Source organism: Tachypleus tridentatus, chromosome 3, assembly GCF_004210375.1.
Source record: "Tachypleus tridentatus isolate NWPU-2018 chromosome 3, ASM421037v1, whole genome shotgun sequence".
Taxonomy (NCBI): domain Eukaryota; kingdom Metazoa; phylum Arthropoda; class Merostomata; order Xiphosura; family Limulidae; genus Tachypleus; species Tachypleus tridentatus.
Genome location: NC_134827.1, coordinates 12335035 through 12361466, shown reverse-complemented (window position 1 = coordinate 12361466; position 26432 = coordinate 12335035). Strand labels below are relative to the sequence as shown.

At 34.7% G+C, this 26432-nt stretch overlaps 1 long non-coding RNA gene across 1 annotated transcript in view; it reads right to left on the bottom strand.

Moving 5' to 3' along the window:
- LOC143246369 (uncharacterized) overlaps positions 1-24731 on the bottom strand; it is a 372922-nt gene extending 348191 nt beyond the window's left edge. The window contains exon 1 of the long non-coding RNA XR_013025939.1: positions 24598-24731. This is a non-coding gene — a long non-coding RNA (uncharacterized LOC143246369). The remainder of the gene's footprint in view (positions 1-24597) is intronic.
- Positions 24732-26432: the final 1701 nt, after the last annotated feature.

Sequence of the window (26432 nt, the reverse complement as noted above, 5' to 3'; positions counted from 1 at the left end):
AAGTAGCAATAACTAGGATAAAATGTCATTACGGGTGTGCCTAAAGAGATAACAAGCATTTGATACTGTAGAGAAACAGGGAAGGAAAGAGTAATCAATCACAACTTGGGATAAAAATATCTCAGTTCAATACCTATATTTGCGGTTCTTTTAAGCAGCATTCAGAGATTACACAGTTTGGTGGAACAGCTGCTGGTAATTCCATTAAGAAGCCTTAAGACTATTTCTGAGGTACATGTGCCATTAGGAACATTTACCAGGATAGGCTTAATAATCCTACTCTGTTGGAAATGATCGAAATTGATATGAAAGCTGCCCTACTTTTCAAGGTCGTTTCTTATTTTAATACAGTATTTATGGATTATCCTACAGAAGTATTATTCGTTGTATCTTGCCTCATTCAACATGGAAAGAGCTATCTGTTTCTTACTTCTATCATTGTTACAATATACTAGTTTCTTGAGAACTTATTTTTACCATATTGAATATAAACAGTAAATTTCCAGATTCATAGATTTCTTAGGTGAGTATTTGTGTATGTTTTTGTTGTTGTTGTCGTAGTTCTGTTTCGGTTTTTCTCATATGAATCAAGACAGCATCAAATCAAAAATTTCAGTTTAATAATTTAAATATATAAACGATATGTGATTACAACTCCAGAATGAAGTTTTGTCGCTAGAAACTATTTTGCTTATATGTATGAGAAACGATAACGTTTTCTTCTATTAATCATGACGATTGGGATACTCTTTTATCAACAAATAGTGGGATTGACCGTCACATTATAACGCCCCCAGGGCTGGGAGAGCAAGTATGTTTGGTACGATCGGGATTCGAACCCGCAACCCTCGGATTACGAGTCGAACGCCTTAACACGCTTGGCCATGCCGGGCCCTTGTATATTCATTACGAGGCGTCGTTTCACCGTTAACAGTATGGTGGATTGCAGGTACAATATCATACATAACAAATATAATATATAAAAAGTAAAAGGACATATGACGAGTATGGACGAGGAATTTGAATGTCAGTGTTCACACAGATTTGATGTCATTTAGACATAGGAACTTTCTGCAATGTCATTAAATCCAACATCACCACAGACATTTTGCCAGAACTCGAGCCTTATTTCCTGTTTTAACATGTAAGCTTTGGATAAGTGGACAATTAGAGATCGTATTTACTTCCATTTGTAAAGATGAATACTAAATACTTTCTTTGTATAGAGCAGTGGTTCTTAACCTGGGTTCAATTGAACCCCAGGGGTTCAGTGAATCAGTCTCAGAGGTTCGGCGGAGGTCAAGACACACACACTGTGTGTGTGTCCGTTCCGTTCACCCCACTCGTATGATTCGTGACGTCATGCTCCACTTGGCCATTATTGGCTGGGGCTGATCACGTCACATCACTTGGCCTTAATATCTGTGCTGCAGGGAACTTCGTGCGCTTAGCAGTCGACTTGTGACTGTAGTAATTTGTGATTTTTGTCCTAATCTTTCAATCCCTTCATATTAACTATGTCGAACAAAAACAGAAAGTGGTCGGACGAATACGTACAATATGGATTCACGTGTATAACGGAACATGATGAGAGTCAGCGTCCTCAATGCATGATTTGCAATTGCGAGTTGAGCAACTCTAGTCCAGCACTGGCGAGACTAAGAGAACACTCCCTAAAACTGCATGGAGATGGGAAATACAAGAACACAACGCTTGCTGAATTCAAGGTAAAGAGAGCCAGGTACCTGTTCTCAGCTTTGTACACATCGACAAACCGATCCTCACAGCATCGTACTTGATCGCAAAGCAGGGCAAATCACACACCATTGGTAGAGCACTCGTAAAACCAGCTGCGTTGAAGATGGCGAATATCATGCTGGGAAAAGCTGCTGAAAATAAGTTACCCCAAATTCCTCTTTCAAATGACACCATCAGCAGCAGAATACATGATCGATGACATCTTGGCTCAAGTAGTTGCAGATCTGATTTCAAGCCCAGCAAAATTCAGCCTTCAACTCGACGAGACCAGTGACGTTTCCAATCTAAGCCAACTTGTTGTATTCGTGAGCTATGTGAAGAACGACGAGATAAAAGAAGATTTTTTATTTTGTAAGCCTCGTACAACAACAACTAAGGCAGCCGACATGAATAAACTTGTGGATGACTTCTTCAAAGACAACGATCTTTCGTACGATATGGTTTCTGCAGTTTGTACGGACGGAGCTCCAGTCATGCTAGGACGAAACTCTGGTTTTGGTGCGCTGGTGAATTTTTTTTTTTTTTGGAATTTCGCACAAAGCTACTCAAGGGCTATCTGTGCTAGCCGTCCCTAATTTAGCAGTGTAAGACTAGAGGGAAGGCAGCTAGTCATCACCACCCACCGCCAACTCTTGGGCTACTCTTTTACCAACGAATAGTGGGATTGACCGTCACATTATACACCCCCACGGCTGGGAGGGCGAGCATGTTTAGCGCGACGCGGGCGCGAACCCGCGACCCTCGGATTACGAGTCGCACGCCTTACCCGCTAGGCCATGCCGGGCCCACGCTGGTGAAAGCCGATGCACCACACATCATTGTAACGCACTTTGTTCTGCACAGACATGCGTTGGCAACAAAAAAGTTGCCTTCAAAACTGGCAGAAGTATTTAAAAAATTGTAGTGGAATGTGTGAACTTTGTGCAAAATAGTACCCTGAAGCACCGCATCTTCAAAGAGCTGTGTAATGAAATGGGCTCTGAATTTGAGGTACTTCTGTACCATTCTAACGTTCGGTGGTTATCACGGGGAAAGGTGCTGAATCATGTTTTTGTCATGCGTGTAGAATTAGCCCTGTTTTTGCGAGAGCATAAACATTGTCATGCAGATTGCTTCGAAAAATCTGAGTTCATTCTCATTTTGGCGTACATGGCCAATATCTTCAATGCTCTCAATCATCTCAATCAACAGATGCAGGGCGGTGGAGTCAACATCATCGAAGCGGAAGAAAACCTGAAGGCTTTTCAAAAAAAAGCTACCGTATTGGAAACGACAAACAGAGAATGATAACTTTGCAAACTTTCCCCTGCTGGACGACTGTGTAAGTAAGATTGAAGATGTCTGAAATCGGAGACATTTCTGTACCCGGGGAACTGAAGCAAGCAATTGCCATGCACTTAGATGAGCTCGCAAAGTCTCTCGACGGATACTTCCCCACCAGAGAGTCATATCCAGCATGGGTAAGACAGCCGTTTATGTTTAGTGTTGCGACAGCAGATGTCAATGATAAATATCTCGACGAAATCATTGAACTTCAACAGAGCCAGGTACAACAGCAACGTTTCAGAACAACAACGCTCTCAACGTTTTGGTGGTCACCAAATCGTAGCGTACCCTCTTATTGCTAAGAAAGCCCTTGAGATACTCATACCGTTTGTTACAATGTATCTTTGCGAGCAATTCTTTTCGAGGATGGTAGACATAAAAACGAAGAAAAGGAACAGACTTTGTTGCGAAAATGATATGAGAGTGGCACTTGCCAAGGTGAAGCCGCGCATTTCTGATCTTGTCTCTGAAAGGCAACAGCAAAAGTCACATTGATTTGCAGTAAATATTCATTGAGTTGTGTTTTTGTTTTCATCTGAAATTCATGTTTTGTTGGTTTTGTTCTTTGAACACAGTGACATTGTGTGCAACTGATGCATGGTTCATTTTGTGCACTAGTAAAATATCTACTTATGTTTTGAATTTGAAAAAATCATATTTTATTTTTTCAATTACGAAAGGTTCAGTGAATGCAAGTACGAAACTTCCGGGGTTCAATACCTCCAACAAGGTTAAGAACCACTGGTATGGAGAATACCGAACTGTGAAACTCAAAGGCCACAAGCTGTACGTTAACGTTACGGATGTGTAATCAAAAGACCGAGATAGCGCCGAAAAACTGCTAAACTTTAATAACACATAAGGTCGCGAATTTATAAAAGAAAAACTTAAGAAGTTAAGCAGTCTAATTCGTGAAAAGAGGAAAATAATTTGTAGATCATTTCAAATGTTGTTGTTTTTTTTATAAAATGCAAAGAAATTGTAAAACCAATGTAAAAGAAAACTAATTAAGTGGTTAGCATTTCAACTAGACCATATTCATCTGGACCAATGAATTGGCCGAATTATTGATACTGTCTTGCTTTACAGGGATTCTAATCATTTGTTTATGTTTTTATGTTTGTTCACGATGTATTATTTGGTTTTGAATTTTGCATAAAGCTACACGAGGGCTGTCTGCGCTAGCCATCCCTAATTTAGTAGTGTAAGACTAGATGGAAGGCTGCTAGTCATTACCACCCACTGCTAATTCTTGAGCTACTCTTTTACCAACGAATAGTGGGATTGATCGTCACCTTATAACGCCCCCACGGCTGAAAGGGCGAGCATGTTTTGGTGCGACCGGGATTCGAACCCGCGATCCTCGGATTACGAGTCGAACACTAGAGCCGGGCCAATAGTAATGTCAACATATTATATCACTGTGTCCAACTGCCCTCCCCATCCCAGCGGCAAAGCGGTATGTCTTCGGACTCGCACCTCTATAAATCGGGTTACAATACCCGTGGTGTGTAGACCAGAGATAGCTCATTGTATAACTTTGTGCTTAATTCCAAAAGAAACAATGTATTCAATAATTAATAATAACTTTTTCATTGACCTTGACTTTCAGTTATTGATTTTTTTCATATACTTGTTTTTGAGTAATATTAGTTTATGCAATTGAATATATCAACCAGTTTCGTTTTAAACGCTGTGAAACATGGTACTCAGGAAAGATGATCTTTTTAATTTTCCATGGAATGGTACAAATAAGTACGATATAAGATACCTCACGGAACTGCTTTGGCGGCTATAGTAGGCGTAAGATACATATTTCGCCTTAACCACCTGGCCATGCCGGGTACTTTACAATGTAGATGCACATGTTTGTTCTTCTATGTGCTTAGATCCTAGAGAGCTTTTTCGGCTTTACAGGTTTCATAACTTCTGTCACTAAACATGGTTAATAAAGTCAAACGAGTTTTTAGATTACTGTCTAAGGTCCAACATATTCAGGTATTCGAGTTATAACTATAATATTAACGTAAACAAATGCACTCCATAGGAATTGTTTCAAGTAATCTGTATCAATAACTAATGTTTTGTTATTAAAAATCTGATTTGTAAATGTCTTAAATGAAATTGATAATTATTATAATTCATTTGTTTAATTTATTTCGTACCATAACAGTCATTGTTCATGAAAACTAATAACATATATAACGCCTAGACCACTACAATATTTGTCATTTCCCAGCCGGTACAATCAGCCCTAGTATTGGTGTAAAGACCTCGTCGGCACCGAATATCACATGGGAAGTGTAATTGACATGATATTCTTCCCTTTGCTTTCACGCAAACGGTTCCTCGAGTTACTAATGTATTTTTGTTCCATTGACGCTGTGGTTGTTTGATCCGCTCCATGAATGAAAAAAAAAGACTGAAAAAAACTAACATAGTGGTTCGTCTGTTCTTACGAATGGTAATGAAAGCTAATTCAAATTAGATAAGAATAATATAAATACATAATTCATTGTAAAATTAAAATATATAAATAATATTGTGTTTCCTGTTCTTACCATAAATAAACTTTTATACGTGACTTAAATAAAATTTAGAACAATTGAAATTAACTTGCTTAATCTAGATCACACCATAATGTTTGTTGTCATGACAAATATGTATATAAATGTGAATGAGAGGGTAAAGTTGTTTATTTGCTTGAAGTTAAGCAAAAATCTGCCTGTGCTTTGTGAACACGAGTATTGAAATCGGTGTTTATCATTGTAAGTTCTCAGACGTAACGCTGTGATATTGTGGGGCTTACTATCTCTGTCAGCCCTGATAAATATGTAGTTTGACCGATATGTTATAACATATTTGTTTTTACTTTCATTTGGAACTACTTAAAAGTATGAGGACAGGGTAATGAAGATAAAAACTTTGGCTGGGTATACTTTATGAACCTTACCATTTATGGCTCTTTTTCGTTGTTGTTGTTGTTCATTTATGGTATGACTATGTTATTGACCTACTTCAGTGGATAAGTTTCCTTATTTTTCTCAATGGTGTGTTTTAATAACCCGCTGGTTTCTTTCCTTTTTCTTAAATCTCTCTCTAAGCGGCCAGCTTTCCAACAGTTGCTGCAGACAGTGTAAAGTGACATAGATATGAGAAGGTGTGGTCTTCCTACGCTCATGACAGAAGAGGCTTACGAATTGAGATAACATGTGGTAGATGATGTAACTTTACCACTTTATAGGTCTTACTTCTTCAGACACCTCAAAGATATAACTTATAAATCCTAAAACTATATTTGCATTAATTAAACTGGCAATTTATGAATTAACCATATTTTAAGAAGCATTACTTTCAAAACCACATATACAACATGAGTCTTCAATAGATTAAAAATAAAACGTAATTTAATAAAGTAATTTCCAAAACCACAATTAACAATACGAGTATCCAATAAATTAATGTATGAATTTTACTTTGATAAACCTTACATAAAAACTACTACTAAAAACATGACTTTTGCTCCTCGCTAGTACAGCTGTATGTCTACGGATTTACAACGCTAAAATCAGGGATTCGATTTCCCTCGGTAAACTCAGCAAATAACCCGATGTGGTTTTGCTGTAAGAAAACACACACGCATGACTATCCAACTTATAAGTTAATGGAACTTATTTATACTATAAGCTTAATATGTTCCAGTTCGTTTGTTTTTATATCAGTCATACGCAAAGTTAAATATTCTAAGTTAATCTAGATACAAGTTATATATATATATCTTGGAATATATTATTACTGACAAATTTTCTCTTAATGTGTGCGGACTTATAACGCTAGAAACTGGGTTTCGACACCCGTGGTGGGCAGAGCACAGATAGTCCCACGTGTAAGTTTGTACTTAATTCCAAACAAACAAACTCTTAATGTATATTATTCTAATTATAATTGCGGTGCTAAACGTGTTCGTTTTAAAAGGTTATCCATATTATCAATCACAAACAGTTAACTTGCTCTGATACGATACTTTTCTTAGAATTTTGAAAACTTTATGATTACATCATAATTTATAAAAATTATAAATAGTACGGTTTTGATATAATGAAGTGTTTTCATTTGTCACTTTTGCTCAGAAACATTTCATGTTAGAATATTCAGTACATATTAATTAATCGTAAAACAACAGAAAGTAATTAAAATGTGATCTCAATGAGAGTTCAGTACAGGGTCACCTGCTATAAATTGTTTTTATGTGCTGCATCTTACCAGAACGGCCGGCATGACCAGGAGGTTAAGAAACTCGACTCATAATCCGAGAGCCATGGGTTCGAATCCCAGTCCCACAAAACTTGCTCTCCCTTTCAGTCGGGGGCATTATAATATTTCAGTCAATCCCACTATTCGTTGGTAAAAGAGAAGCCCAAGAGTTGGCAGTGGGTGGTGATGACTAGCTGCCTTCTCTCTAGTCTTAGAGACGGCTAACGCAGATAGCTCTCGTGTAGCTATGCGCAAATTTCAAAACAATCTTACTAAATTTTACAGTTGTAATCTCACCCGACAACGAACGTCGCGCCATCTCTGGATTGTTTAAAGAACAAATACGAATTTATATGAATTATCTTTATTTTGTAATACGTAAGTTATATACATCAGTCACACCGTATTGGAAGCAAACCAATTTTTATGTTATAATAGAATTGAATAATTGGTGTGTGCTTTTTTAAATAATTTCGCACAAAGCTACAAAATGGTTAATCTTTGCTATCCGCCTCTAATATAAAAGTGATAGGCTAAAGAGAAAGATGCCATTCAACACCAAGAAAGGGCATCTCTTGAGATATTCTCCTACCAATGAATAGTATAATTGACCGTTACATTATACTTATAACATCCCCACAAATGTAAAGGAGAAGATATTTACTTTAATGGAGATTCGAACCATCGTCTGCTTGGGGGATTTAAAAGTCGAGCGACCTAACCACTAGGCTATAGAATACCTAACCCCATCTCCTTTCACCCCATAATATCTAAATATTAAGCTTATTTACGGGACTGGGTATAACAAAGTAGCTAGAGTGTTCAGACAATAAACTGGAGTGTTGTAATCACATCTCCTCCCTCCCTCCTTCCCTCAAACAATCTATGTATTTTGGAATCGTGGGTGCTCCATGTGGTTGCTCCATGAAAGGAAAGATCAAATTCCACAAGTTTGGCAGACATGAGAAGAGCAATGAATGCTGATAATTAGCATATCAACTCATAAGTACAGATAATTATACTCGAAAATTAAGAAACGATCAAGATTATTTGATAATTTAAACATATTGCACATAACTATGACTCTATTTGAAGTTACTCTTTTTAGTCGGGAAACAAACTGTTAACTCGAAAGAACAACGCCATTGCGTATATCTTTGTTTAGCAAGAAGCAAACAAACAAACAAAAAATACTGGTAACCGACGTATAAAATTTCATTCAGTCAATTATAATAAAAGTGTATTAGCTCCGTCCATGGAGTGCACTTGGGGGTAGTAAAGTTATTTGTAGGAAGAGTAAATAATATCTAATCGTTAATATCGAAATCTTCACGACAAACATGAAACTGGAAGAAAATCAATGCTATATTTAATTGTGTGTAGCACTTCGTCCAGTCTCTCTATCAATAGACAGTGGTCTATTGAGAAACTTCTGTCCGAAACTACTTATCATGTGCTAACAACCTAGACATGTAGTTGGTATTGTTGAAAACCCATTGTTTCAATTCATTTCGTGTCGATTTGTTGTTTATGCAAGATGGCTGTCTTGACAACATGACCAAAACATCAGATGTTTATCTTTTGTGATTACAGTCGAAATAACAAGGACAAAAAAAGGGTGTTAATCTAACAAACGTGTTACGATTTGATCACGTCGTGCACAATATCGTTAATGAGATCTCTCAGTTCTTTTCGCCAAAAAGCATGACTATAATTGCCTTGTTTTTAGAGAAAGAAGAACTCCAATAACAAGAGAGCCGAAAACGTTAGAAGACATATTTTTGTCTCTTCAAGGCTATCTGTTTATAACAATATACTTTACTCCAGAGATCACTTTCTGGTGTTACAAATGGATTGAAGCTTTAGGTTGCATAGCCAAGACAAACAGCGTTGACGTGTGTTTTACGATAATGCATTACCAAAAGACATTTTCTTTCTCATGCCCGATTGGCAACATTTCCGGCGCTCACTCAAACAGAAGACATATAAAATGGAGAAGGAGGTCCTCAGGATCATCCATCATTGGAGTGTGACAGCTCACGTGCGGATGTGAACAGTTCGGTTACTTCCGGACTTGAGCTGTACCTCCATTACATGAAACGAAGATGTTCCGGTCTAATAATGTTATGACAATCAGACTACATAAAACTGTGTCCTCCTTATTAGTGCTAGTACCAAGTATTACCTAAACACAATTTTGTTTTAATGCTGTCATCCTTAGAAGCAAATGAGAATCACAAATTCCAAATATTTTTGTGTGATTACATTATTTTTGGTCATATCACCTTTTTTTCTTTCTATCAACGTAATGTAATACTTACAACTCCCAAAGATGATAAGTTAAACCTGCCTCTCATGTACGCGTGCACTTTACACTGTTATTGAACTAGACTGTAAGTCAAGACTAAAAAGTGTGTTCGATTATTATTTGTTTTAAAGAGATTGATTTGTACATATATATTTTACTAGTACTTCACAACCGTAAATTTATTTGAATTTATAAATAAAATATGAAATAGCAATTAAAGATAAAATGTTTAAAAAAGTTATCCCACAACAAAGTTTTATTTTATAATTCAATCAGTTAAGTTAAATGCTTTGTATTTATCATCCTTCGTGTAAACAATACTAAAACGAAACGTTTTGTCTATTAATCGTTTGTTTGTTTGTCGTTAAACACAAAGCTACGTACTGTATACGTCTGGCATGGCCAGGTGGTTAAAACACTCGACTCGTAATTCGAGGGTTGCGGGTTTGAATCCCTGTCACATCAAACACTCTCGCCCTTTCAGCCGTGGGGGCGTTATGATGTAATGGTCAATCCCATTATTCGTTGGTAAAACAGTAGCCCAAAAGTTGGCGGTGGGTAGTGAGGATTAGCCGCCTTCCTTCTAGTCTTACTCTACTAAATTAGGGACGACTAGCGCAGATAGCCCTCGTGTAGCTTTGCTCGAAATTAAAAAAAAAACAAACAAAACACAGTGGACTACCTAATCCTTATTAATGTGTTGCATCGATCCCCCGCTAGTACAGTGGTATGTCCACGGATTTACAACGCTAAGATCAGGGGTTCGATTCCCCTCGGTGGGCTTAGCAGATAGCCCGATGTGGCTTTGCTATAAGAAAAAAACACACTCTTGTATCAAAACCCAAATTTTATCGTTATAAGCTCTCAGACACAGATGAGCTCTCTGAAATGTTGAAGGTTGCATATAATAGATATTTAAACAAAGAAACTGAAAATTCAGTTGTAGCTTGTTTTCTTCATTTAATAATTTTAAATTACCTTACATGTTTGACGTTTTGAAACTCAAGATGTTTGGTCGTTGTGAAACGCAAAGCTACAAATGGTTATCTGTTCTCTGTCCACCACAGATATGGAAATTCGATTTTAAGGATTATAAACTCACAAAACTCAGGAAACAAGAGTCAGTGCTTATTTACAATGAGTTCTGAGTAACCGTTACTAGAGTAGTAAGTATTAGCTCTAGCCACAATTACAGCACAAGGGGGCTTTTAAACATTACTCAGACTTTATATTTGTTCGCCCTATTTTTTTTTATAAAACACTTTTTCTTCATATAAAATACAAAAAATTGTATACACTCGATACGTCTTACATTCAGTGCTTATTCATCATTTGCAAATATTTAATTTATCTAGGCCTAAAAGGAATTTCGGGCGTTTGCTACCATTTATTCACACCAGACAATTCTTGTAAGCTCACTTTTGAAATCGAGGAGTCTGTGAAGCTTCAGGCACAGCACTGAAGGTGGCTTGTTCATGTTAAAAATAATTTGAGTGATTTTTTTATGCTACTTCAAGAACGTTACATGCTTGTTTTGTAAATTGGTTACCATTCACAACATTTTTGTGTATTCGACGTGGTATAGCTTTAGTCTTTTACCGTTTCGCTTCCGTTCAAAGCTAGACTAAATTTTAAAGAGTACTACTGCAGAATACTGTAATTTTGAGACTTGAAAAATAAAGCAAAGATACGCGTTTATATAGGTATTTATCAATAAACAACAGATAAAATTAATTTTCGAAAAGTACTTTCTCTTATGAAACAGTGAGACCTTTTGTTTTTAGTTTGTTTATTATTAAGCGCAAGGATACATAACTGGATATTTTATCAATTTTGTGAGATAAAACTGCCCTTGCTTGTGTTGAAGCAGAACTTTCGAACAGTTACTATCACGTTTTAACAATGAACTAATATACACTAAAAAGTGTGAATCGATTCCCACGGCCTGCACAAGGATTTACGTATTTTGCATTTAGAACGCATTTAATTAGACGAAACAAACCAAAAAAGTTGAACAGATAGGCTTAATAAAAGGAAACTTTTATAAACTCAGTGATTTGTATGTACGTAAGTATAATACTACACAATGGACGATCTTTGCTGCGCCGACCACGGGTATCGAAACTCGGTTTCAAACGTATAAGAATGTAGACTTACAGTGGCACGGAAAGCAAACGCGATGCAAGAAGAAACAAAAAATACACTTGGATAAAACACGGAACACCGCATTATCTCATAATAATAATGACAGAGGTGAAGTTACTGTTGAAATATAACAAATGTTTAAGGGATAACAGAGTTTGATAACAACATAAATAATAAGTGAATGTATAAAATACAACATTTAATTTACAAGGTCGTGTATCCCGATTTTTATTAACTTCTTCGCTGTCATGTAGGTGAATAAACTGAAATACCTAAATGGCTGAAATTAATTTTTTTATTGTTGTTAAATTTATGTCATATATGTCTTAACGGCCCAGTATAGCGAGGTGAATTAAGGCGTTCGACTCGTAATCTGAGGGTCGCGGGTTCGAATCTGCGTCATACCAAACATGTTTGCCTTTTCAGCTGTAGGGGCGTTATAATGTACGGTCAATTCCACTATTTGTTGGTAAAAGAGTAGTCCAAGGGTTGGTGGTGGGTGGTGATGACTACTTGTCTTCCCTCTAGTCTTAAACTGCTAAATGAAGGACACCTAGCGCAGATAGCCATCGAGTAGCTTTGCGCAAAATTTAAAACAAAGAAACAAAATATGTCTTAATTTTGAAAATATTGCTAGTAATAAGAATGAAAACATGAATATAATTACGTCTTTCAATTCAACAACTGTAGAACAATGAATTATACCAGGCAAAAATTATTATTTTATTCAACTTTCTCCCTTAAATCTGTCGAAATACTCTTATTTCTTGCACTTTAATGTATTTCCAAATTCTCCGTTAAACCCTCTAACCACCATCTTAAATAAGTCAGAGTTCTTTCGTTATTAGACGCCAGAAATTATTTATTTCTTTGTCGTAAACCAGCAACCGCTTCTTTCTTCGTTTGAAATGAGGAATTGTGCAACGAATTTATGTATATGAGCTTGGATTCTTCTAGAGTAGGTGTCTGTAACTTGTTGACGATAAAGTCGAATGATAAAAGGGCAGCACACAATCCACTTGTTTAAAAATAATATATTCAAAACATGTCAGACTATGTACAAATACTGTTTACACTATGAATATCACAGTTGTATCTCAGACTATGAATAATTATTTTTATTTTCAAAAGTGCGTATAGGTTTATTCAGTTACTTCAGAATCCAATTGACAAGATAAAATATTTTTCTCTGTTTTGTTCTTTACTACGCATTATGCAATAAATGTAATTACGTTACTTCGTGGGTAACCACAATTGTATCTTGAACTTTAAATAATTGTTTCCTTTCGTCAAAGTCCACACAGACGATTTCAATTACCGTATAACACCCTTTGACAAATTGTTTAATATTTCTTTATTAAACTGTGAAATCCACTTTAACATATTGTCCGTCATGTCTTGTCACTCTCACATAACATTACGTTTTTTCCCTTTTCTTATGACTGAATTTTACTTTACTTCTCTTAACTTGCGATCATCTAGTCGCCTGTGTATATATTGCCCAACTAGATACCTCGAATTTTCTCTTAATTACGCAAGCGTCACTGTAAGATAACAATACTTACTTAATGTAACAACAAAAATATTGAAGATTCAGGTTACACGACTTTAACAATATTAGTATAACCTAGACAACAATGTAATTGGAAGCAGAAGGTACAACTCGTACATAGTTACATAATAAAATCTGTAACAACTGAAATTGTAAAGCAATCCATCTTCAATACTCCTGATTTAAAACTAAAACGTCGTTAAATATTAACCAATAGCATTTTATTTAAAGAGGCTATCGCCATCTCTTGAAAATTGTAGCAGTATTTTTGTATAACTTACGTACGTTTAATTGTTTTGAACCTTTTTATTCTTGTCTATTAATGGATTGAAACGGAAGTTAATTATTTATCGAATCCAGCCTTGACAATAAACTTAATTTGCGCATAATGTGTGACGTCTTTACGGCTTAAACGTTTTTGTTATAAGTTTGGTTCGAAAAAAGATGACGGAGAAAAATAAATCTGTATGTTCCATCTAAATATGAATGGCATGTCAGTTAAGACTCACTGATGCAGATTTAAACCACATGACCAAAGCTCGAACAGGAAATTGACACAGCAGGAAAATCGTTATTTCATTTCTTTAACACTCCTACGAAAAGTGGGGCCTAATAGGCCCCAGAGCAACTTGAAAGGTTATTAATATTAGGCTAATAATTTTGTATTTAAATGAAATTGCCATTTAAATCCATTAATGAATGGATTAACGAGATTCCCACTGTCCCTATCTACTATCTAGCGAAACCACAGCCAGGGTAACGGGGTTGGAGAAATCAGGACTAGAAACGTCTTTTCGTAGGAGTGTTAACTCACATTTGGAAACAAAAGTGAACCAGATGGTAACACAAAGATAAGTACTTATACTATAAGATGCTGCCTAAATGAAAAGCTCAACTCGATAGGATGTCTTGATTGTGAGCCAGGTTTGTCACGTCCGTCTAGTTACTCATCTAGCGAATAAATAACTCATCATTAACCTCTGTGACGCAGGAAAACTGCAAGTAACCATAATCTATCAAACACATTACTTAAAAGTCCTACCTAATAGAGGATCACGACTGAAACGATAAGTATTGCGATTAAAACCTGCAGTGAAATATATGATTTTTACCCAGCTCGATGCTGAAAGTCTGTGTCATAAAGCCTCACAGGATGGAAGAGAACCGAAACGTATCCATTCAGTCACGTTAAGCACTGATTGCAAAAGTATTTTCAATTAATTTTTCAAAGCCAGTTATTTACTACATTTAATACAGATTCAACATTCTCTATTAAGGTTGATTTTATGGTAGTATTGAGCAAAGTAATGACGTTATAAGCACTAGGAAATTGTATTAAATATTTATTAATAAGACTGTGTATTTGCCTTACTTAATTTTTTTAAAAATTTAATTGGTCATAAGAATGTTCATATTTATTCTATTGTGACAATTTAAAGTTACAAAAAGGTAAACTTTAATTTAAAATTAACGCGTCAGAACAGGTTATTTTTTTTTCGTTTGAATACCAGCGTAACTGTTATCATAATTGATTTATTTCTGGCAGGCCATTAGTCTTGCCGAGTCAGGTTTTTTTTTTATAGGCCTAACTAAAAACGTCACGATTTATATAAATAAATAAATAAAAATACGTATGTAAACTGTTTGGTTATAAAAGCAACCTCAATAGTACAACAGTATAACAGCTTCATTTTCAAACTGTACAAACTGTTATTTACACAACCAAGTAGAAGCGTATAGTAAGTTTTTTATTTATAAAATTATTGCGATTTTTCAAAGATTTGCATGTAGGTTATTATATATACATAAGTAATACAGAAAAAAGGTTATTTCATTTGTTTTCCTTTTTGAATGTACGCTAACTGTAAACCGAAAAATAGTGAAATTAAAACAACTTGAAAAAGTTTAGAGCTTCACTTGGTTTTATGTTTACATGATAGTATTTTTTGTATTTTTCTTATAGCAAAGCTACATCGGGCTATCTGCTGAGCCCACCGAGTGGAATCGTACGCCTGATTTTAGCGTTGTCAATCCGTAGACTTACCGCTGTACTAGCGACGGGCGGCAGGTGATAGAACAGCGTAACGTTAAATGTTTCTTATCAAAGGTATAGCGTTAATAATAACGTTTCCTGAACTAAGAAAACGTATAGAAGTCTTGAAACAATAGGAACACGAACTGGCTTGTTTTGTGAGATAGGTGTAAATAAAAGTTAAAAATAAAAAAGTCAGATGAGTAATGTCTCTTGAGTTTAAACTCTTAGAAGAATAAAGAAAAACGAATTAGTGTCGTTTACATATTCTGTCACATGTTTTAAAGTAAAAATAACCACTGAAAACAACTTTTAGCTAATTTAATGGTGTTATATTGTAATGTAATTGTTCAAACTTCTGTTTCAAATTAATAACTAAAGGAATATACTACAGAGTGTAAAACGGTGATTTTCATCCATAAGGGTCCCCCGGCGTGGAACAGTGGTAAGTTTAGAGAAATACATCCCTAAAATCCGGGGCTCGAATTCTTACAATCAGCACAGCATATAACCTAATATAGCTTTGCTCTAAAATAATCGACCAAATCTTCCGTGTTTGGAAGACGTCTTCTAACCTGAGTGTTGCACTTTAAGAGACTAGGGTCGTTTATCTTAACGAACTAAACACATTGAATCAAATTTACCTGAGGTGAAAATTATGACATAGTTAGATTAATTACGCTTTTTAATAATTAACAAATATTAAAAATCAGATAAATGAAGTGATAATGGATATGTGTTTTGGCACGATACTCTAGAAAATCGCTCATTTGTAGAACATATGTAAAAAAACACTATTTCACTCCAACAAGAACCACGTTTTCTTTATCTTAACATATGTTATTTAATGGAATATTCATAATCACTCGACGTAGTCTAGGTTGTGGGGACGTGAATATAATTTCATGTGGTATTCAGTGGAGTATTTATCATAACTAAAACGTAGCATGGGACGAGAGACCGTAAAGATAATTTCATGTGTTATTCAATAGAGTGTTTATCGTAACTGAAACGTAGCGTGAGACGACGGGGCCGTGAGGATAATTTCATGTGGTATTCAGTGGAGTATTTATCATAACTAAAACATAGCATGGGACGAGGGGCAGTGATAATCATTTCACCCTATTACAAATGCTTCTTATAGGTACCAATATAACATTGTAAGTTCAAGATTAGTATCTTTCCTTACACAAAGACAATTACAAATTAAGGATTTATCCACCAAAAATAGAATAAAAAACAAACATAGAAAACAACAATTTTATAGGTAAAGCATAAACTGAAACTTAAATAGAACAATGTATTTAAGTAAAAAAGAACTAGAATAAGGGTGAACATAAAACATAAATATATGTCCTTGAACTTTATGTTTGTAGGCTTAAAAAGACCTTCAGATATTTTAAAAATTCAATACAAAATTGTTTGTTTGTTTGTTTGTTTGTTTTTGAAATTCGCACAAAGCTACTCGAGGGCTATCTGTGCTAGCCGTCCCTAATTTAGAAGTGTAAGACTAGAGGGAAGGCAGCTAGTCATCACCACCCACCGCCAACTCTTGGGCTACTCTTTTACCAACGAATAGTGGGATTGACTGTCACATTATAACGCCCCCCCCCTGCTGAAAGGACGAGCATGTTTGGTGCGACGAGGATGTGCAAACCCGCGACCCTCAGACCTTAACCCACCTGACCATGCCGGGCCTGGGTTCTATAAATAAAATCGTTTGACTGTTTTGTACTCAATATTGTATTACTTTAGATGAAATAGGTAGATTTAATTTAAATCCAGTAAAGTATTACTTGCCTTATACACAGCTTTATATAATAAATATATACAGAGAAAGAATTTTGAGACTGAGGTACAAAAAAGCTCTAATTTTTTAAACCTCAAAAAGTTATTTTACTTATAAATGAATCTTTAATGTAAATTAACGTACTTTACAAAACGATGAAATATAGACGATTTTTTTTCATACAGTGTCCTATCACCCCATCTTTTCATCCAAAGTAATTAAGTGGCGACTGTTATAAAATGTTCAATCTGATCTTGAATGAAAAAAAAGAAAGAAAACATTATTGCTAACTAGATAGTTGTTACGAGACGGCAGTAACATACTTGAGGTTTATAACTGGTAACATTGGATGTTTCTTAAACTCTCTTAACCTACGAGGTACAGACATGTTTCGTGGTATATAACAAAATAAGAGACATCTGGTCAATATAGCGGTCAGTACGCAATATCTCTTCACTTCTATTGATGTTTTTATACCAGCATAATTACTTAAACGTCATTCACGGAACCTGTTCAGTTGATTAATTACAGGAAATTATATAAGATGCAAGTTAACAATGTGTCGAAACAACTCATTAGCACATGAAAAGATATACAACATGACATGGTTGTAATTAACTTTCATCTGACCTGTTGATTCTTTAGCGAGTTTCGTGTAATGTCAGATTGTGTAAAAAGAAGAAGATAAAAGATGCCTCTAACTCACTTCATCAAAATTTCATTTTGTTGTACAAATAAACCATAGTAACTTAAAGGGAATTTTCTTCCACTACCAGATGGTTGTAGATTTTGTTTGGAAGTACATTACTATCTGAATAAAAAATACCGTCTCTTCCCTGTATTTTTATTTCTTGTTTGGTAACTTTGTGTTTATAAATTTGTGTTAAGAAACTTTAACGCTGACAGTAACTACAGATGAGACTTACTGTCTTCCGTCATCAGTGACTAGGTTTATTTCTTTCTACAGTGGTATAAAATCTATACGGAAAGTCTGCAGTACAGCAACTAGAAAAAGCCATCAGAAGTTATATCCTTTCGTATTTTTGTTATTGTTTTAGTGAATCAAACATGCATAGTGTTTTTTGTTGTTTTAAATGCCTTTTTGAAAACGTTAAATTCTGATTGAAATTTTTTCTCAGGCATCAAATTTATAAAATGCAAGATGGACAGTTGTATTGTCACAGAAACTTAGGGAAGAACTGGATGGTCGATCAGACGACTTTTTTAAAAGTGAAATATAAAAATCACAATATGATGTAATTATTTCGGCAAACACTGCCATCTAGTTGTTAAATGAAACATTTTCATTTTATATAAATGTATACCAAAAATGAAAATCACACATCTTATATACTACGCTATAAACCGAGAATCTAGTCCAAAGATTACTACTAATGAAATCAAACAACACAAGAATATGTAAACAAATATCCATGTCTCATTACGTTACATTTCAGAGTTACCTGTTTCTACCGTTTATTTATAAATGTTTTTAAGCTTGTTTGTTTGTTCGTTTTGAATTTCGCGCAAAGCTACACAAGAGCTATCTGCGCTAGCAGTCTCTAATTTAGCAGTGTAAGACTACAGGGAAGGCAGCTAGTCATCACCATCTACCGCCAACTCTTGTGCCACTCTTTTACCAACGAAGAGTGGGATTGATCGTAACATTATAACGCCATCACGGCTGAGAGGGCGAGCATGTTTGGTGCGACGAGGAGTAGAACCTGTGATCCTCAGATTACGAGTCGAACGCCTTAACCTACCTGGCCATGACGGGCCATGGCAAGCAGGTTAGGGTTAGCTTTACCATTTCTTTTTAATTTTTTGGATGTGGACACCATATATTTGACCAATGAAATGACACAAAACATACTCAGTTGTAATGACTTTTTTATGTTGAAACAACCAGATACTATGGTTTCCTTAAATGATGTAATATAAACAAAACCCTTTGTAAGAAATTTTAACAAACGCTTGACATAATTCCAAAAAAGTATTGTAACATCGCATTCAAAGTAAATATGTTCAACTGTTTCACTAAATTTACCATAAAGACAACAGATGTCATTATCAGTTAGATTCATAGCTTTGTATTACTCATTACTGATTTAAATAATCTACATCAGCTATTATGTTTTGTTTATACTTTGAATATAAATTCTACCCCATATATCGCCATTGTGGAACAACAACAGAGTTAAAAAGAGGATTCCAACCAATTTACACTGTATTATTACTCAGTTGATTTTGAAGATATTTATTAATATCTTTAATAGTGGTATTGGCAGAATTAAATAACTTATTATTAAGATAAACATAAATTGTGTGTGGTAAAACCCCAGAACTTTATTCTACTGAATATGTAGAATTCTCAATCGCCTCTCTTCAATGCTCAGGTATATTACCCCGCAAGGCTTAAAATTTTGTTAAAAGCTATTAATTATTATTGTTGTCAACGTAGAAAAATTTTCCAATAAACTGTTGGTTAATATAGATGATTAAAAAAACATGTTATCACTTCATACGGCATATCACTCTTAACAAACAATTTACTATAAAACTAATTATCATCAACAGTTTTAATGTGAGGATATAAAATAAATGGTTCTTCTTTAAGGCCTTCCAAGCTCTCGGGTATTATATCAGGTCATCCCTAAAGTAATGTCTGATTTTAGGTTCAGAAAAAGAGATTGGGTTTTAAACGCTTTTAATGTTATTTAATCAATAATGTATGTTCCATTATTATTAACTACTTTCTTCCAACAATTCACAATATTCTGAATGCCACTTCTATATAATTCTTGGAGTTTGAAGGTAAGAATGAAGAGAAGGTACTTTTGACATCTTCATGTGTTCCTAGTTCTTTTCCATCAAGATAGTTCTGCAAACTCCGAATAGATGGTAATCAGATGGAGCAAAGTTTGTAGAATAAGGAGGATGTGGAAGTTTTCCCAGTCTAGCTCTTCAGTCTTTGCAGATGTGATCCTTGCTGTATAGGGCTGTGTATTATCCTTTAACACAACACCTTTACGATTGATCAAAGCAGGCCTCTTTTCTTTCAGTACAACATTCAAGCGCTCTAACTGTTGGTAATAGATGTCTGTTGTAATAGTTGCATTGAGTGGCAGCAAGTCAAAGTGGATTACATCAACAATATCCCACCAAACGCTTATCAAAACTTTCTAGGGTGAAGGTCCATTTTGTACAACACGGTAAACAACGAACAATCCTGTCTTACATCCCTATCAACTGGTATTTGGGACGTGAGAAATCCATTAAATTTGACACGACTAATTATTTCAAGGTAGTGTACTCTAATCCAATGTGTCAACAAATTCACCAAATCCATATGTATGTAACACATTGAATAAATATCCATGGTTAACCAGTCCAAGGCTTTTGACAGAATTCCTTGATCTTTCTGCTTGTGAGCATAACTAATTACATCTCTCAGTATATGATATTTCTCTCTTTTTTAGTCCATCAGATTGATGAGGTGAAACTATATGATCCATGATACTCGCTTCCAGAGGACGTACCTGTTTTGAAGGAAGTTAGTATTTCCTGTATCTGTACAATACTAATGGGACAATCACAATGTGACCTTTGTAGGTCAGTTAACCTAGTGGATGAACATGAGATACAATTATTCATATTCTCTTCTGACAATGATTCCATCTTGTATAGATCAGTATAGTAACATATTCCTGGAGATTTTATTAGTTCATGAAGATACGATCATTCTTACCTACTAAGTCATTCATATTTTTTCCCGCTGTCATTGATGTTGAACTGTAAAAAAAATTAGAGCACTTTTTACCTTCCTCCACCCACTCGATATTCGCTCTTAAACATGCACCTGTTGTATTTTCGTCTTCAATTCCTTCTACTTGTTCTTCCAAATCCATGTATTTGTAAAGTTTTGAATATAATTTCTATCCCAATGTGTTTCTTGAATACTCGAGATATCACAGCGCAAAGACGTAAGCAAATGTTTCAGTCGAATGATGGTATATTTACCTTGACCACACCAAATGTTTAATGTTGCAGTATGAACTATAACGTATTGTTGGAAAGGAAGACATTATTACTTTGTATAATTGACCAGTCTCTTTCTTCCACCCACTTTACCCTTGTTAATTTTAGTCCTTGGTCGTTTACTTTCCATTTGGGTCGATATTTTCGTCTTCTTGGGTTTCTACCGAAGTTCCATCGATTTTATCCTTTACCAAATAACGAGACTGAACCACCATATTAGCACTTGTACAGTTCGAAACATTGCTCATATCTGCTGTCAATTCGTTAAATACCACCGGAACCGATACGATATCCGTTATTCCATTGTCAGTCTTGTTGAATGATCTCTCCTTTCTTCCTGTAGGTAAGGGAACTACCAAAGACTCCTCTGAAGGGGTGTCCTGTACGTTGCAGGGATCATTGTCGTGTTCCGTTATATCAACACCCTCGACCGACGTATTACGTCCACTATCTCCTATATTACATGGCTTATCCTGCATCGTCGTTGTTAAAATTGTATTCGCGTTAATTATCGGACTTTAGCCTTTCGTTTGGTCTAGATCTACATAACATCGTGCCACCACATTCTGAACGTTACTGTCTGATTTAGAACACTCAGAACTCGGACGGTCAGAATTTGGTTTACGGAATTTGTTACAATGGAAATTATAACATCTTTGGTCATGTGGCCTTTTTGCACCTGAATTTTGGGCACTCTTGAAAAAGACGATTTTCAGTTTATCATAAATTGTATACTTTGTGTTGGTATTTACGTTTAAGGTTATAAAATCAACATGGGTGTGTATGTCTATACAAGAAATGCATACCATATGATAAGAATAAAATTCCTGGTGGAAATACCACTCAGAAGATTCTTGTTCCGGTATACACAGTATTTGAAAAACAGGATTTAAACCAAATAGGACCAGAGGTTACTTTTCAAATTTTTTTTACCCATGTAATGTGTATTTAATCTATCTTAAGATAGTTTTGCCTTTTAAGTGACAATAAAAAATTAACCCTATGAAAGCCAAAATATAGTGATAAACCGATTGTTCATTTGTGTGTATCAAATATTTTTTATGAACATTGCTGTTTTTAATTTTTAATCGACAGACTATAGGGATGGCAGATAGTCAACATCACCCATTACCAACTCTTGGCCTATTCTTATCTGACTAAATAATAGAGCTTGACAGTCGCTAATATAGCGTACTCACGATCCCAATTTACCGACACCTTTCCTTTTTCCATCAACGTAATACGAATCGTGATTCCTTAGATTCTGGGTCCAGAAAATATAAATACTTGGCTAGTCCTGGTCTAGGAAAAACTGACAACTTAAAAGAAAAAAAGAAAAAGTACTTTTATGCACGGATGTATTCATTTTATCTGCTTTCCAGTTTGTATGAGTGTGTGATTATTTATTATAATAAAACTCATAAACTGAATTAGAACATTCAATCTAAATATTTGTTCTAAATAAATTAATTCTCACTCCTATCGAGCACCTGCGTTTATGGGTTTATTGAAGCTTTTGTTCACCACCATCCCTTACCTAGAATGTTTGTAACGGGCAGGCAAAGTAAGAAAATGCCCGGCAAGACCAGGCGATTTAAGACGTTCGACTCGTATTCCGAGGGTGATGGGTTCGAATCCCCGTCGCACCAAATATGCTCATCATTTCAACCGTGAAGGCGTTATAATGTGACGGTCAATCCCACCATTCATGGGTAAAAGAGTAGCTCAAGGGTTTGCGGTGAATGCTGATGACTAATTGCCTTCCTTCTGGTCTTACACTGCTAAATTAGGGACGGCTAGCGCAGATAACCCTCAAGAAGCTTTGCGCAAAATTAAAAAAAACAAACAGTGAAAAAATATTTGTAATTTTTTGGTATTAAAACAGGATAGTTATTTACTGAAGAATAGCACTCATCTGATGATCCCTCTGGTGAAAATAGTTACAATCGTCAGTCTTTGTGTACTGAATTTTGGCAGGTTTTAAATAAAATAAATTAACAAAATAAAAGGCTACTACTGGCCCAACAATTACCGTCACATGTGTATTAATATATACTATCAGAATAGTTCAAACCCTTCCTCGTACACTGTGAATTGGAAACGTTATACCTCCTTCTCGTGTGAGGTTCCATCCTTCAGGCCAAGACAAGCTCATTCATTTTATAAGTAACTGAGAAACCAGAAACACACTCCTTCGAATTTAGCACAGAAGTTTCAGAGCTTGTGATCATTTGACAAATGAAAAACAGAGAGTTGTAAATGTTAATGTACGACACATAGGACGTATGTTAGACAGTAATACAAAACCAGATTTCACGAAGGTAAATTTTTCATGATGGCTCACAAGTGTGTTGTTGTTACAGAATTTAATGTCGACGACTTTTTACGATTAATACTTAAAATTGAGTATTTATTGCTTTCAACATGGCATCTGCTTGAGAAGCTGATAATTAATATTCTGAATAGAATAATTCTTACGTACCTGATGTTCAAACTTATGACCGGATGTGGTCCTGATGGTTTTACCATAAATATTCACAACCATTTTATATTTGAACTTATTGCCGTGCACAACATAAGCTTCATATACACAACCAAAAAATGAGCTGCCAGCAAATTTTAAAACTACATTACTTATTAATGTAAATGAACCACTCATGAACTATTATAATGATGGTTACTCAGGTTTTTTTGTGAAATGAATTCGCTACTTATTCAGGCAGAAATGATCACTTAGCATAAAATGTCTATCCCTATGGATATGGTTCAGTGGTTGTGTGCGCTGCCTGCGGATCCGAGGGTTCATAGTCCACATTTCGTTGTCATAAAAACGCAGTTCGCGATTTGGGAACATTAGACGGTTAAAACTCACTATCGGGTCAGATAAGAGTACCCTAAGCGTTGTAGAAAACTTTTTATGAATGACTCCCATCTTTCTAATCTGTTAGCTCAAAATTAGGGACGTATATATGCAGATAGTGTAACATTTTGTGAAATATGAAAAAACAACCTTAATTTCTGGCTTTTTTAAATTAGATTTTAATTTCAATTATCATACTGTTCGGGCATTTAATGACTATTATTGAAAAATACTTTGAATTACGACCACTCATTTATCTAACTGATCTATGTAATCAAATACTCATGTATTATAAGTATAATTGGAAAAAAAGATATTAAAGAAACTAAACACTTTTAGTATGTAGAGTTACTTGTTAAACACCGTCATTGCAGGCCTGTATTATTTAATACAAAAAATAAAGAAAAATATTGAACGAAAAAATTTAATTAATTGGCAAAGGATTAAAAGGAAGCGAATGCAGCAAAGAGATAAATTGAACTGCCTTAAGATACCTTAAAAACATGATCTAAATAGAAGTGAAACCAGTTCCTACCTTTGCGACCCACAAACGATGGGGTTACACTGTTACTGTGTTGAAGCTAATACACTGTTTGTAGCTACTCGAATGTTTGATCAAGGAATTTATGGCAAAAGCAACTAAAGCAATAGACACTGAGAGAGATTCTGACGTATTTATAACTTTCCCTATGGTATACCTATGACCACATCAGCAAAGATCAACTTGATATTTGTATGTCTAATTAATAACTTTCTTTTCTTTTTTTACTGACCTAGGCACAGTAACACAGAACTGGATGTTGGAAATTCCCGAAACTAAATTCTAATCAGGTCAAGTATGAAATAACTTAGACATCCGCTTTGTTTTGTTCAACTCTAACAACATGTAAACGAATAAAAGTGAACAGCAAATGGAACAAGGAAATTAAAATAGGATAAACTCGATACTTTCTACTTGAAAAAAAAACACAAAACAGAAAACACAATTTTTGTTGTTGTATCCAAATCTAACGATTCTTATCTTGCAAATATTCAATTAATAATATTCAATATTCAATTAACAACTTTCAATATTCAATTAATAATATTCAATATTCAATTAACAACATTCAATATTCAATTAATAATATTCAATATTCAATTAACAACATTCAATATTCAATTAATAATATTCAGTATTCAATTAACAATGTTCAATATCCAATTAATAATATTCAATTAACAATATTCAATATCCAATTAACAATATTCAATATCCAATTAACAATATTCAATATCCAATTAACAATATTCAATATCCAATTAATAATATTCAATTAACAATTTTCAATTAATAATATTCAATACTTAATTAACAACATTCAATTAATAATGTTCAATATTTAATTAACAATATTCAATTAATAATCTTCAATGTTTAATTAACAATATTCAATATTATTCAATATTCAATTAATAATATTCAATATTCAATTAATAATATTCAATATTCATTTAATAATATTCAATATTTAATTAATAATATTCATATAACAGATAACTAAAATTATTTGCATTTTTACTGTGCATTATTTAATACCTAACTTGGCCTCCCAGTGGCTCAATGGTATGTCTGTGGACTTACAAGGCTAAAAAACCGGGTTTCGATACCCGTGGTGGACAGAGCACAGATAGCCCCTTGTGTAGCTTAATTCGAAAGAAAAGAATACCTATCTTCTCTTTGATTGCCTATCGTGAGGTCTTTGAGAGATAGTTCTGCGTCTTTAAACGTAAATTACGTTTCTCAAGAGGAAAGCATAATTCTTTATTACATTTATTTTTTGTTGTATGTTATAGTTCTGTATTTATTTTCTAATACGTTCTCTTTTAAATATATTTTACTGTTCTAAATATTTGTCGATTGTAACAAGAGATTAATTTTTGTTTTTCTCAAATGAAAAAGTGCAAGATATATATATATGTGTGTGTGTGTATATATATATATATACTGCCACCAATCAAGAAGTACTTTATACTGTTCCAGTACACTAAACAGAAACGAGAGAAACAACATGTGGGAATCAGTTGGTAATTTATTAAATAATTAGCTAGTCAGCCATTACAAGCCAGAAACATCCATATATCTGTATCAAAGAACGCACAGACTGAGCAAGTAGCCCTGTCATAGTCTCACGACAGCATATTGTGAAGAACAATATGGTAAGGAACGCATGTAGGTAAGCTATATGGCAATGTTGCGTAGCATTGGCCTCTATACGTGCGTTGGAAGTTCCGGGTTTTGACAGAATATGTTTTCCCTAGAGATAAGGTTAGTCGGGTACTTTTACAGTGAGCAAACACTCGTTCTTCTAGCACAGAGGTTTGAAAGAT